This window comes from Bactrocera neohumeralis, unplaced genomic scaffold, assembly GCF_024586455.1.
Source record: "Bactrocera neohumeralis isolate Rockhampton unplaced genomic scaffold, APGP_CSIRO_Bneo_wtdbg2-racon-allhic-juicebox.fasta_v2 cluster09, whole genome shotgun sequence".
Lineage (NCBI taxonomy): Eukaryota > Metazoa > Arthropoda > Insecta > Diptera > Tephritidae > Bactrocera > Bactrocera neohumeralis.
The window spans coordinates 21,497,307-21,511,087 of NW_026089622.1; the positions used below are offsets into that span (position 1 = coordinate 21,497,307).

General features: G+C 39.3%; 1 pseudogene; it reads left to right on the plus strand.

Annotated features, from left to right (window-relative positions):
* Positions 1–13,189: 13,189 nt before the first annotated feature.
* On the plus strand, positions 13,190–13,392 carry LOC126764799 (small nucleolar RNA U3; annotated as a pseudogene).
* The last annotated feature ends 389 nt before the right edge of the window (positions 13,393–13,781 follow it).

The following is a 13,781-nucleotide window of genomic DNA, read 5'->3' on the forward strand; positions in this document are numbered from 1 at the left end:
GTTACCCGTACCCCATTGCTTCTGCGGAATTTATCAATAGAAAGATATCAGATCTGTTGCGTGACGGAATCATTAGACCATCCCGTTCCCCTTATAACAATCCAATTTGGGTTGTAGATAAGAAAGGTTTAGACGAAAGGGGCAACAAGCGATCACGACTCGTAATTGACTTTGGAAAGCTAAACACTAAGACAATAAACGATAAATATCCAATTCCGGACACCTCTGTAATCTTGGCAAACATGGGAAATGCTGGATTTTTCTCGACAATAGATCTTAAATCAGGATTTCACCAAATCAAGGGTGAAAACGGCTTTCTCAGTTAATAATGGAAAGTGCGAGTTTTGTCGGCTCCCCTTTGGCCTGAAAAATGCCCCTAGCATTTTCCAGAGGGCGATTGAAGATGTCCTTAGAGAAGAAATTGGAAAAACGTGCCTTGTTTACATAGACGACGTTATAATTTTCTCCCAAACTGCCGAACAACACAGTAAGGACTTTGAGCAAATCCTGACAAAGCTTTTCGATGCCAATATGCGCGTTTCCCTTGAAAAATCCAAGTTCTTTCAGGCAAGTGTTGAATTTCTAGGCTTTACCGTATCAAAGGAGGGAATCAAAACATGCCCCGACAAAGTCAAAGACATTTTAGAATTTTCTAATTCAAAATCGTTAAGAGCTTTGCGTTCATTCCTAGGATTAGCAGGATATTATCGACGGTTTATAAAGGACTATGCCTCGATTGCGAGACCTCTAACGAAGTACCTAAGAGGGGAAAACAGAAATATAGGCGCTAATCAGTCGAAGAAAATTCAAATTACTCTTGATGAAGAAGCACTTAATGCATTTAATAAGATTAAGAAAATCCTTGCATCAGAAGACGTATTGCTTCTTTATCCTGAGTACAAGCAAACATTTGATCTGACTACAGATGCCTCTCTTATGCTATAGGCGCCATTCTGTCACAGAATTGAAGACGACATGGACTCGGCAAGCATGGCTACGAATAGCGAAGACTCGCTGTCTCAAACAATCCCCACTGTAAAGAACCCCATAAATTGTTTTCGGAATCAAATAGTCCTTGAAGAAGGAAATTCCACAACGCTTAACTCGAAAATTATATTTAAATCCCGAATGAGGCACAGAATATCGTTTAATAACGTAGGGGAACTGATGAAAACTATAAAACAATGCGTCAACCTAAATGTTGTGAACGGCTTGCAGTGTGAATTGCCCATCTTGGCAAAGATTCAAGATGAGCTGGTCACGCCATATCCGACCGCCAAATTCCGTCATACCACCAAACAGGTAATAGATGTCTTCAACAAAGATGACCAGCGCGAGATACTTCAAATTGAACGTAACCGAGCTCATCGGTCACTCCGCGAAAACCAGGAACAAGTCCTTGAAAGTTATTATTTCCCGGAAATACGGCAAATTTTGAGGGAAATAATTTCTAATTGCAAGATATGCCAAAAGGCCAAATACCAACAGCATCCCCCAAACCCAGAAATAGGATCGACACCTTTACCTGAATATCTGGGAGAAATCCTTCATGTTGACGTTTATTCCACCGATAAGACACATCTCCTAACATCAATAGACAAGTTCTCAAAGTTTGCAATAGTATTTCCAATCAAATCTAGAGCCATAGTTGACGTTAAAGAAGCCATATACGAACTTCTCAACTTTTACAGAAATACTAAGGTGTTGGTCTGTAACAATGAGAGATCTTTGAATTCAGAAACCATTAAATCTATACTCAAAATTCACTTTGGCGTCGAAATATACAACACCCCACCCGCCCATAGTACGACGAACGGTCAGGTAGAAAGATTCCACAGTACTCTCACGGAAATCGCCCGCTGTCAGAAGCTTGAGACTGGTATCGCTAACACAATTGAGCTAATTCTGCTAGCCACAGCTAAGTACAACCGCACAATTCATTCAGTAACGAACAAAAAACCAATAGACGTAATACATTCAATACCGGACGAATTAATAAGGGAAATAAAAACTAGACTTACACGTATTCAGCAGAAAGATTTACAAAAACATAATGAAAATAGACAAACACGACAGTATAATCCAGGGGATAAAGTTTATGTGAAGACTAATAAAAGAGTAGGAAACAAATTTTCAAAACTTTACACCGAAAAAGTAATCCAAAAGGATCTTGGGACATTTGTTATAATTGATGAACGAAAAGTGTACAAAAGTAATTTAAAACACTGACCGCTCTCCCTTCTGTCGCCCTTAGGATCATTCTGCTTTCGTTAAGCTTTCGAGCTAACGCGGAAATTCTCGACTATACCAACTCTTATTACATTCCAATTACATCCGGAGCTGTAGCTGTTTATGAGTAGCATGACTTTCTACTTCATAGAACATAAGAACTATCAACATTCGAAGCAGTAGCTGAGGAAACAGACGAACTACTGATCCAATTCCCACAATCACATATTAAACGACTATTAGAGAACGACGCTAATGAAATATTGCAACTATTGGACGCAATAAAAATACACCATCGGTACGCTAGAGGTATAAATATTCTGGGGACTGACTTGAAATACATAACAGGGACTCCAGACTCTGACGACTTTAAAATGCTCGAGACCAGAACCAATGCCCTATTAGAAACAAACGAACAACAAATAGCGATAAATTCAGCTACACAAAAGAAAATAAACGAATTGACAGTGACAGTAAACAAATTACTACAAAATGCAAAAAGCACCCAAATAGATCCCGTATCTATTTGGGTCTTTTCTCTAGCCTCCGCCAGAAATAGAGCAGTTATAATGGAATTGGAAACCATTTTAACGTCAATCACTCTGGGCAGGTTAAATATCGTCAACCCTAAAATGGTATGGAGATCAATGAGTTGTTAGCTGCCGAACACTCTGCAAATATTAGCATAAGTGATTTATTGTCCATTTCTAAAATTAAGATATTTCAAGATACGAATTGCATTTACTTTGTTATTAAATTCCCAAAAATAGACAGATTCTGTAATAATGTAAAGTTGCTGTCAGTGATCCATGACCGAAAAATTATCTCTCTAGAAACAGACGTTATTGCTGAATGTAATGGTAGATACATTCCACTCTACAACTGCAAGGAAGCTGTAGCGGCAAACTTTTGTCAGCCTCTGAAGGAAAGCCCCTGTACACTACAACTACTTAACCAACACTCCGCAAAATGTAAGTCAAAATCCGCCGATAACGTTCCCGCTATTGAGGAAGTTGATAATGGCATCCTGGTAATCAACGATCAACCAGCGTCTATACAATCCCAGAACTTGACGAAACTAACGAAGGGAACTTTCTTTGTAACATTTGATTCAGAGATTATGGTAAACACTACGACTTACGTCAACTGGGCTAAAACTATTCGATCGCATCCCGAAGCTGCACGCGCACAATATGTAAATTTCACCGAACACATTAATTTACTATCGTTACCATACTTACAGAAAGTAAATATGAGGAAAATTAAGCACATAGCGAGGCTGCATGATCTCGTTAACGCCCGTTCATTACAATCAGGGGGCGCACTTTTCTTGCTCCTATTTGTCATCTCTGTAATTGGAGCAATCTTAGTGAAACGAAGACGAGATTCATGGTGATGTTGAATAAAGTCATCAAAGAAGCCAAGGACGCCTTCATTTCAAGAGGGGGGGTAGTTAACACCGGTAAACAAGTATCCGGTCAACACTCCACTCCCACCGATATTGGAATAGTGCACTCACCTTTTATATATTTTTTTTTTCACTACCAAATTAAGATAAACGCACTCAATGCCGAAAAAAGGGGTTCTGTCTAATTTTTTATTTAAAAAATGCTTTACGGCTTTGTTTAACCGATGCGAATTAAAAGAAAACACGTTCTTCAAAATGGTACAAAATAATGGAATAACGCGGTTGGTTTCGCAACGGGATGACGGCGGATAGATGCGGGATGGGCAAACGTAAGACCGATCGCTGGTAGTGTCGCTAACGAACTGATTGGAATATCTGGTAATCGGTCCTTCTTTATCCCCGTTGATGCTGGATAGAATGATGCATATGTGTGTAAGTGTGGGTGTCGGTGTAGAATGTGGGTTGTAAGTGTGGTGTGGTGTGGTGTGGTGAAGATTGCGTGTTAGTGATGTAAGTTTTGAATCGATGTGGTGTGGTGAAGGTTGCGTGTTAGTGATGCCAGTTTGAATCGTTGGGGTGTGTGTGTGTTGAGGTCGGGGGAGGATGCTCATTTGTACATCCTGGCCCCCCTAGGCGAGTATCTAGCCTAGTAGCCTCTGAAGCCGTTGTAACGTGGCTACCACATTGCTGAGGCCGGTGGAACGGCGCGATTGCGGCCTTGGTTGGTGCCTCCGGTTCGGTGGAGGAGTGCGGTGACGCCACGAACGTGAGTGCTCCGCAGGGTATGCCGGCCTGCGTGGTTGCGATCGCTTGGGTCTTCTGATGGCATTACGGCTGCGATGAGCCTCATGACGCCCGCCATCGAGTACGCCGGTGCGGTGTAGTAGTGTGTGGTGGGGACGCATGCATACTTGGCACTGGTAGCCCGTTGTGCACTCTTGTGTAAGATGAGTGGGTGCCAGACAATTCAGGCAATGTCCATGTGCCTGAGCGACCTGCTGGCGTTGCTGAGGAGTCATCCCCTTGAAAATGCCACAGCGTGGCAACCGATGACGACGGCGGCACAGAGCGCATTCGAGTTGTGGTGGTTCCGGAGCCGTTGATCGCATGTCGTTTTGTGGAGCCGTTGAAACTGCTCGGGGAGCTGCGGTGGCTATGGTGGTTCGCGGCGCTGCGACTGGTGTAGTCTTCGAGCGCGGAACAGTAACTGCCGAACGTATTGTGGGCGTGGGCGCAGTTGGCATCTCGGAATCCATTGTTATCTGTTAAAAGATTTTATTTTAATTAACATATACATACATATATATATTCATATAGGCATTGGTGCCACGAAATGTGGCACGAGTGAGTCGTCATGTGGATCGACTCCCTTTTCTTGGTTTTTGTTGCTAGTTATTGATATTGGAGAATTTTATCATTATTTATTTTTCGTTTCTTTGTTTATTAATTACGGTTACGTTATTTTCGATTTACTTTTCGGTTTTATCGGCGGTTGGCAAAAAGCATAGCTTGACGAGCGGCCTGGTTAGTGTTCCCGTTTGAGTGCGGAGATCGACTACGCGAATATGACCGTCGGAGCCGTAGTAGAGCTTCTCTGTGCGGCCAAGCCGCCATTCGGTGGGGGGAGACAATCATCATTGATCAAGACACAATCTCCAAGCTTAGGCGCATTTTCTGTTGTTTTCCATCGGTACCTTCTGTGGAGGTCCTTTAAATAATCATCTTTCCAACGGCGACTGAATTCATGATGGAGAATTTTAATTCGTTCCCATCTGTTTAATAAGGAGAGCGTCTCCACGCCTGGCTCAGGTGTGGCCAGGATGGGCGCTCCTTTAAGAAAGTGGCCGGGAGTTAGTGCTGTGAAGTCTGAGGGATCTTGCGAGAGAGCTGCGAGAGGCCGTGAGTTGAGAACGGCTTCAATTCTAGTTAAGAGTGTCGTGAATTCTTCATAATTAAATTTGTGGTTGCCAGCTATCTTTTTAAAATGAGATTTGAAGCTTTTTACGGCAGATTCCCATAAGCCACCCATATGTGGAGCGCTTGGGGGGATAAACTGCCAATTGATACCTTGGGGAGCATATTTTTGTACAATGTCTGGTGAGACTTGTTTCATAAAATCCACAAATTGTTTTTCTGTTGCTCTTTGGGCTCCGATAAATGTTTTACCATTATCGCTCATGACTTTTGATGGAAAGCCTCGTCGTCCGACAAAACGGGCAAAAGCCGCCAGAAAAGCCTCCGTCGTCAGATTCATACATAGCTCAAGGTGTACTGCTTTTGTCGTGAAACAGACAAAAACAGCCACATAGCCTTTCATGAGGGTTTTTTGAGGGGATATATACATATGCGCGTGGGTGTCTGCGAGTATTCGGGCCTTTGATGTTAATTCCTCTTCTTCTAGTCCTGTAGCTTACTGCTGCCTGCGACCATTTCTTGTAGTTTTTGTTGTTTGGTATTTTTGTGTGTTATTCGCGCCCGAATATTTGTTCTGTTTTAAGGTGCTTTAGCTTTTCGCGCCCGATATGTGTTTTACATTTTGTTTTGTTTGCTGATTTCGCGCCTGGTTTGTGTTGGGTTTTTTTGGTTTGTTGGAATTGTTTTACTGTGTATTTTTATTTTCGATGTAATTTGTTTTTGTGTTTGTCACTTCACCCACCGGTAATCTTTATATTTCATGTGTATGTCCGAATGTATGTTACATTTTTGTGTGCTGCACTGCACTTTCTTTGTTTCTAATTTGATTTTTATTATGTTTAAATATTCTTAAATTTTTCTACCGAAATTTTGTCTCTGTTTGGGTCACTGCACTTTGTTGTTCGGTTTTTTTTTTTTTTTTGGTTTGGATTGTTATATATGTATGTATGTATGTACATATGGTTTCTTTTTGTTTGCCGCTGCACTTCACTGCACTGCACTGATTTTTGTTTTGTTTTAGTTTTAGTTTGTGGTTTGTATCGTATTTTTTAAAATTTTGTCACCGAAATTTTAATATTTTTTTCTTCTTGGACGATACCAATAGTGCCATTCGGAATGGCTCGAAGGACCATGTTGGAATAGTGCACTCACCTTTTATATATTTTTTTTTTTCACTACCAAATTAAGATAAACGCACTCAATGCCGAAAAAAGGGGTTCTGTCTAATTTTTTATTTAAAAAATGCTTTACGGCTTTGTTTAACCGATGCGAATTAAAAGAAAACACGTTCTTCAAAATGGTACAAAATAATGGAATAACGCGGTTGGTTTCGCAACGGGATGACGGCGGATAGATGCGGGATGGGCAAACGTAAGACCGATCGCTGGTAGTGTCGCTAACGAACTGATTGGAATATCTGGTAATCGGTCCTTCTTTATCCCCGTTGATGCTGGATAGAATGATGCATATGTGTGTAAGTGTGGGTGTCGGTGTAGAATGTGGGTTGTAAGTGTGGTGTGGTGTGGTGAAGATTGCGTGTTAGTGATGTAAGTTTTGAATCGATGTGGTGTGGTGAAGGTTGCGTGTTAGTGATGCCAGTTTGAATCGTTGGGGTGTGTGTGTGTTGAGGTCGGGGGAGGATGCTCATTTGTACAATTGGCAGGTAAAACAAAGAGTCAGGTATTTAGGCGTAGTCGTCGCAATATTTTATTAAGCAAATCAGTTGTAATTACTCGACCGATACAAACGGCTGCTCTTGTGTAAACAAGAGAAATAAAAAAGATTAAAACTCAACAAGTGTTTTAATAATTTATACACACCCTTTGTTTCATACAAAGCGTCACAACATTGTGTAGTTGGTAGAAAATCCAAGCTGTGCCGAAAAAAAAAAACGAATGGCCGCCGATTGTCACCGCTTCCCTTGCCTCTGTACAGCTTCGCCGACAAACCTGCGTAAATATGTACATACGTTTGTGTGTGAGCTTGCATACATGACGACGCAGATTTATGCGAGCAGTGTAAAAATATTTCAGAATTACAAAATATTCTTTACATTCCATGACAAATACTGACTGTATATGCCACAATCAAAATACAGATTTTTGTGGTTTGTTAAAAATAAAAATATAATATGGCACATAAGCGAGTGCGGATACTTAAGTAGGACTTAAAACAATAATTTCTAATTATTTCAAAAAAACAAACCGTGAGATGCAGCAAGACATAGGCAGTTAAGAGGGATGATTTTCATTTAAGCGGAATACTACGTAACCGGGATTGACAGTACACAAAAATCAGAAGAATATTAAATATTTTCTTTGAAAAATTTCTAGACTTGAAATTCGACAAATAAACTATGTTGTCTATTATATTCTAATATTTTGTAATACTTATATTTGCGAGGTTGTCACTTTTTCCTTCTCATACATTTCAGAAATATATTCTATTTATGATTTTTAGCTTTTGAAATCGTCGCGAAAAGACGCTTGTAGGCAAGGCATTCTCGGGGAGATGTAATGGCGTATGCTTTTATGAATGAATCGAATATGCTTTTTCAAAGTACGTTTGCGTTCATGAATGAAAATTTTGTTGTTGTGTAATTTACTAAAAATTTTGGCGTCGGCAATTTGGCTGCCATATTGGTTTCTGATGCTTTTTCAAACGATTGTTGTTTTTGTAGAACAATATTTGTAATTTTTGCGGGTGACATATCCACATGTGAACGCATGTAAGTATGTATGTTGTGTATGCATTGTTTGTGTGGGAATGTCATACGCACATATTTACATACATACATATGTACTTATATTGAAAATATGTATGATGATTTTTGAGACTATTGTTGTTTTTCCAGAAGAATGTTTGTATTTTTTGATTTACATGCGTACGCATATATTATTTGTGTGAGAATGTCATACGAGTACGCACATACATGTGTACGTAAATATAGAGAAGCGCGCGCTTTTTATATTACTGATAAATGATAATATCTTGATTTGAAATTGATTTGTACTTGCTTACATATCTGCAGGATAGATGCGTATGAAAGTTTTGAATGATACGAGGTGTGATTTACATAAATAATTATTGTAATATATTATGTTTTTAGGTTATTATGATAATATTTCATATATATAGCATATATATGTACATGCATTCGAAATTATATATCAAAGATTTTATTAAAATAAAATATTTAAAAAGTAGATTTTATTCGGAAATTAGTTACAAATATTACCATGAAAATAGCATAATTTTGCATGAATTCATGGCGTCTCAGAAATGTATATTTCTGAACATAATTTTCATTGAATTCTCAGCTCTGTTCACTCATTTCTGTTAAAATTTCTCCTGTCGAGCCAAAAGTGGTGAAATCCACTAATAGAAAATTCATGGATCTTGACAGTTTACACGCTTGTCCGTAGTTGGACAATCTCTACAAATGTACGTTCTCTGTATCTGCGAATTTTGTTTTATTTCTTCCATCGACTGATTTTAAATTCGGTCCAAATCGTTTTTCGATGCGATGCACACTGGTCGATTTCATAGGCCAAAAATGAAAAGATAAAAGTTTGAAATTTACCACTGTTTGTATCAAAGCTATTTCTTAAAAGACCAATAAAACTAACGGTAAATACACTTTTGCTCTATCCCATTCGTGCGCGCTACGAAAAGCGAGAGAAATAAGACAATATAAACATGCGGGCTGTGCAGTGAAAATAGCTGAAAACTATCTCCTATTATAAATTAAATTGCAATATAAAATCATGTTCTTCTTCTTCTTAATTGGCGTAGACACCGCTTACGCGATTATAGCCGAGTTAACAACAGCGCGCCAGTCGTTTCTTCTTTTCGCTACGTGGCGCCAATTGGATATTCCAAGCGAAGTCAGGTCCTTCTTCACTTGGTCCTTCCAACGGAGAGGAGGTCTTCCTCTTCCTCTGCTTCCCCCGGCGGGTACTGCGTCGAATACTTTCAGAGCTGGAGTGTTTTCGTCCATCCGGACAACATGACCTAGCCAGCGTAGCCGCTGTCTTTTAATTCGCTGAACTATGTCGATGTCGTCGTATATCTCGTACAGCTCATCGTTCCATCGAATGCGATATTCGCCGTGGCCAATGCGCAAAGGACCATAAATCTTTCGCAGAATTTTTCTTTCGAAAACTCGCAACGTCGACTCATCAGTTGTTGTCATCGCCCAAGCCACTGCACCATATAGCAGGACGGGAATTATGAGCGACTTATAGACTTTGGTTTTTGTTTATCGAGAGAGGACTTCGCTTCCCGATTTCCTACTCAGTCCGAAGTAGCACCTGTTTGCAAGAGTTATTCTGCGTTGGATTTCTAGGCTGACATTGTTGGTGGTGTTTACGCTGGTTCCTAAATGGACGAAATTATCTACGACTTCAAAGTTATGACTGAGAGTCATAAGAGAGAGAGCCGAGTCGCGAGTGCGACGACTGTTTGTTTGATGAGAGGAGATATTTCGTTTTGCCCTCGTTCACTGCCAGACCTATTTGCTCTGTGCTTCCTTGTCCAGCCTGGAGAAAGCAGAACTAACGGCGCGGGTGTTGAGGCCAATGATGTCAATATCATCGGCATACAGCAGCTGTACACTCTTATAGAAGATGGTACCTTCTCTATTTAGTTCTGCAGCTCGAACTATTCTCTGCAGAAGCAGGTTGAAGAAGTCGCACGATAGGGAGTCGCCTTGTCTGAAACCTCGTTTGGTATCGAACGGTTCGGAGAGGTCCTTCCCGATCCTGACGGAGCTTTTGGTGTTACTCAACGTCAGTTTACACAGCCGTATTAGTTTTGCGGGGATACCAAATTCAGACATCGCGGCATAAAGGCAGCTCCTTTTCGTGCTGTCGAAAGCAGCTTTGAAATCGACGAAGAGGTGGTGTGTGTCGATTCTTCTTTCACGGGTCTTTTCCAAGATTTGGCGCATGGTGAATATCTGGTCGGTTGTTGATTTTCCAGGTCTGAAGCCACACTGATAAGGTCCAATAAGTTTGTTGACGGTGGGCTTTAATCTTTCACACAATACGCTCGATAGAACCTTATATGCGATGTTGAGGAGGCTATTCCCACGGTAGTTGGCGCAGATTGTGGGGTCTCCTTTTTTATGGATTGGGCATAGCACACTTAAATTCCAATCGTTGGGCATGCTTTCGTTCGACCATATTTTACAAAGAAGCTGATTCATGCTCCTTGCCATGGTCGTCATCAAAAGTGGGGTCTCTCATCCGAGGCTTGTTGCTTCCTTTCATTGGGGGTGTTTTTTTACGTGGCGGATCCCAAACCCAGCGCACAACCCTATGTAGGGGATGTTTCGCCTTCTCACATTAGCTCGCCTTCGAACGGATGTTCTTAGGCTACCCAGAGGATACTTGGTCAAAGACCGGAAGTAGTGAGCTGCTTGAGCCATGTGCAAAAGAATCGTTTCTGGCCACTCCCAAGTGAATGGCGATCAGAGAACTTTCCTCACTTGCGTGAACTTCTACACATGACTCCATCCTCCTAAAATCATGTTTAATCGCCATAAATTGAAAGGAATATTGGGAATCAAGGTAAATGTTATATAGCATAGTGGGTTTTATATAATAATATGTTGCTCAATATGAATCTACGCAACCTTGTCTGCGAAGATGTTCGAGCAGCAAGCGAAGCGGTGACAATCGGCGATCGTTTCTTTCGGCACAGCTCGGCTTTTCTACCAAGAACACAATGTTGCCATGCTTATGCTGTTGTTGTTTTTGTAGAACAATGTTTCAATTTTTGGTTGGTAACATATTCAATTAAAAAATCAATTCCGTTGGGATTCGAACCTACGTACCTCCTACGTGCTCATCGTAACTTTTGAAACGCTTACCACCTAGACCACCATTGGCGCTTATAATGCGTTGTCCTAGTTATGGTTTGGTTATGTATGAAAGAAATATACAATGGATCGCCGATTGTTGGTGACATATTCATATGTGTACGCATATGTATGTTTGTATGCTTGTGCATTATTTGTTTGGCAATGTATGCAAATATATGTACATATAAGTATATATGAATGTATGAACATGCAAGTCAATGCGCGCACATGTAATAAGTATATTGATAAGTGATGAAAATATGATTTCAATTTCTGAACGCGCACATGCGTATACATACACTCATACACAAGATAGAATAGAAGATGTATGCCTTTTAATATCGTATACTATACAAATAAATATTTTTCTTACTAATAGAAATTAAATTTATCACAGCAATATACATAATATACATATACATAATATTGCTGTGATAAATTTAATTTCTATTAGTAAGAAAAATATTTGTTTGTATAGTATACGATGTTAAAAGCAAAAAATTAAGCATTTATTCTGTCGAGATTCGAACCTGTGGTAGCATCTTGCTTTCCAAGCGCTTACCTCTAACACCACCATTGACACTTGGGTTGCGCTGTCTTAAGTATGGTTTGGATATGCATGTACATAAGAAACATACGATGGTTCTAATAATTTTTTTTTTTTTTTTAATTTTTTTGTTTAAGTATAGAAATATGCTTTTGTAGAACATTTGCTTTCGCAAACATACAGACAAATGTGCAAACGACATAATATCTATATGTACATATGTATGATTGTTTCGCATTTTGCTTCTACGCCGGTCAAATTTCTATACAAAAATCGGCTGAAATGTGTGAGAAAATAAAAAAATGGACAACTAGGGCAAATAATTTTTAAAAAATTTATTGACAATTAAATATAAATGAAAATACATGTAAATTTACTTAAATTTATTTAAATTTATTGAAATTTCGTTTCGCATTTTTCGGCACTTTCAAATTAATTAATATAAGTAAAATTCACGACTTAACCCGCACACGTCTTATTCGCGCAAAATTTCCAACTTTATGAAAATTGGCGTAATTATCGACACTTCAATTTTATGTAAAGTTTAAGACATGTTTACATATGAATAAATAATATATTTGATTTTGGCGCAATTATTGACACTTGTCTTAATATGCAAAATTGGGCCAAAACGAAACAATGAAATACATATGTACATAATTACTTTTGCATGTCAATATGGAAATGCCGACGGCAAAACGCAAAGGCATATATTGCACATATGTACATACAAACATACAAGCGATTTCTTGGTTGAACGCAAAAATTGAAGCATGAGAAATTGAAATGCCGACGGTAAAACGAAATTGCTTACATTCGTACATTGCGTATGAATCATGAAAATATCATCAAAATGTTTAGGTAAATCTTTTATATATTTAAAATGAGTTATTATAAAATAAGATCACATATTCAATTAAAAATAAATTCTGTTGGGATTCGAACCTACGTACCTCCTACGTGCTCGTCGTAACTTTTGAAGCGCTTACCACCTAGACCACCATTGACACTTCAATTGCGTTGTCCTAATTATGGTTTGGTTATGCATGAAAGAAATATACAATGGATCGCCGATTGTTACCTCTTTCCTTGCTGCTGCTGCGCATATGTATGTTTGTGTGCTTGTTCATTATTGAAGTTATACTGCTTTTTCACATTTCTGCGAATTCTCAACTATTTTATGTGACCTTTTGTTGAAATACCCTGCGTTGGCCGTTGAAAAATTAAGGCTATACTTTACAGGATTATTTCTGTAGTCAGTCTTCATTTACATTTTTTGGAAATCGACCCGCGATGACGAGGTATATCGTTTTATCTGACAGCGTGAGGTTTAAGAAGTTCATTTCTAATTTTGTCTTGTGGCATATTAGAAATGATGTTTCTTCGAAAATCGTTCGCTTACAACGGATAAAACGACTTCTGATTGGTGATTTTAATGAATAAATTCCTTTTGGTTAAAATGCTCTGCGTTGGCCGTTCAAAAGTTAAGACTATACTTCTCAGGATCATTCATTTCTTCAAAGAAATTAATGACCTTTAGAAATATGCATATTTGCATTATTTCGTTGTCATTTCCATATTCGTAGCAATGGAATTTCTATGGCATAAGTAAAGTAAAGGCCGCCGATTGTCACCCCTTGCCGCTGTAGCAGCTTCGCCTACAAACATGTGTAAACATGTATGTATGTATACGTAGGATCGTGAATACATATCGACGCAGATTTTTGCGAGAAGCACCAGAAAGTTGGGCAATTTATGATTTTTAGCTTTTGCCATCGTCGCGAAAAGACGAATTGTTGGCAAAGGCATGCTCGGTG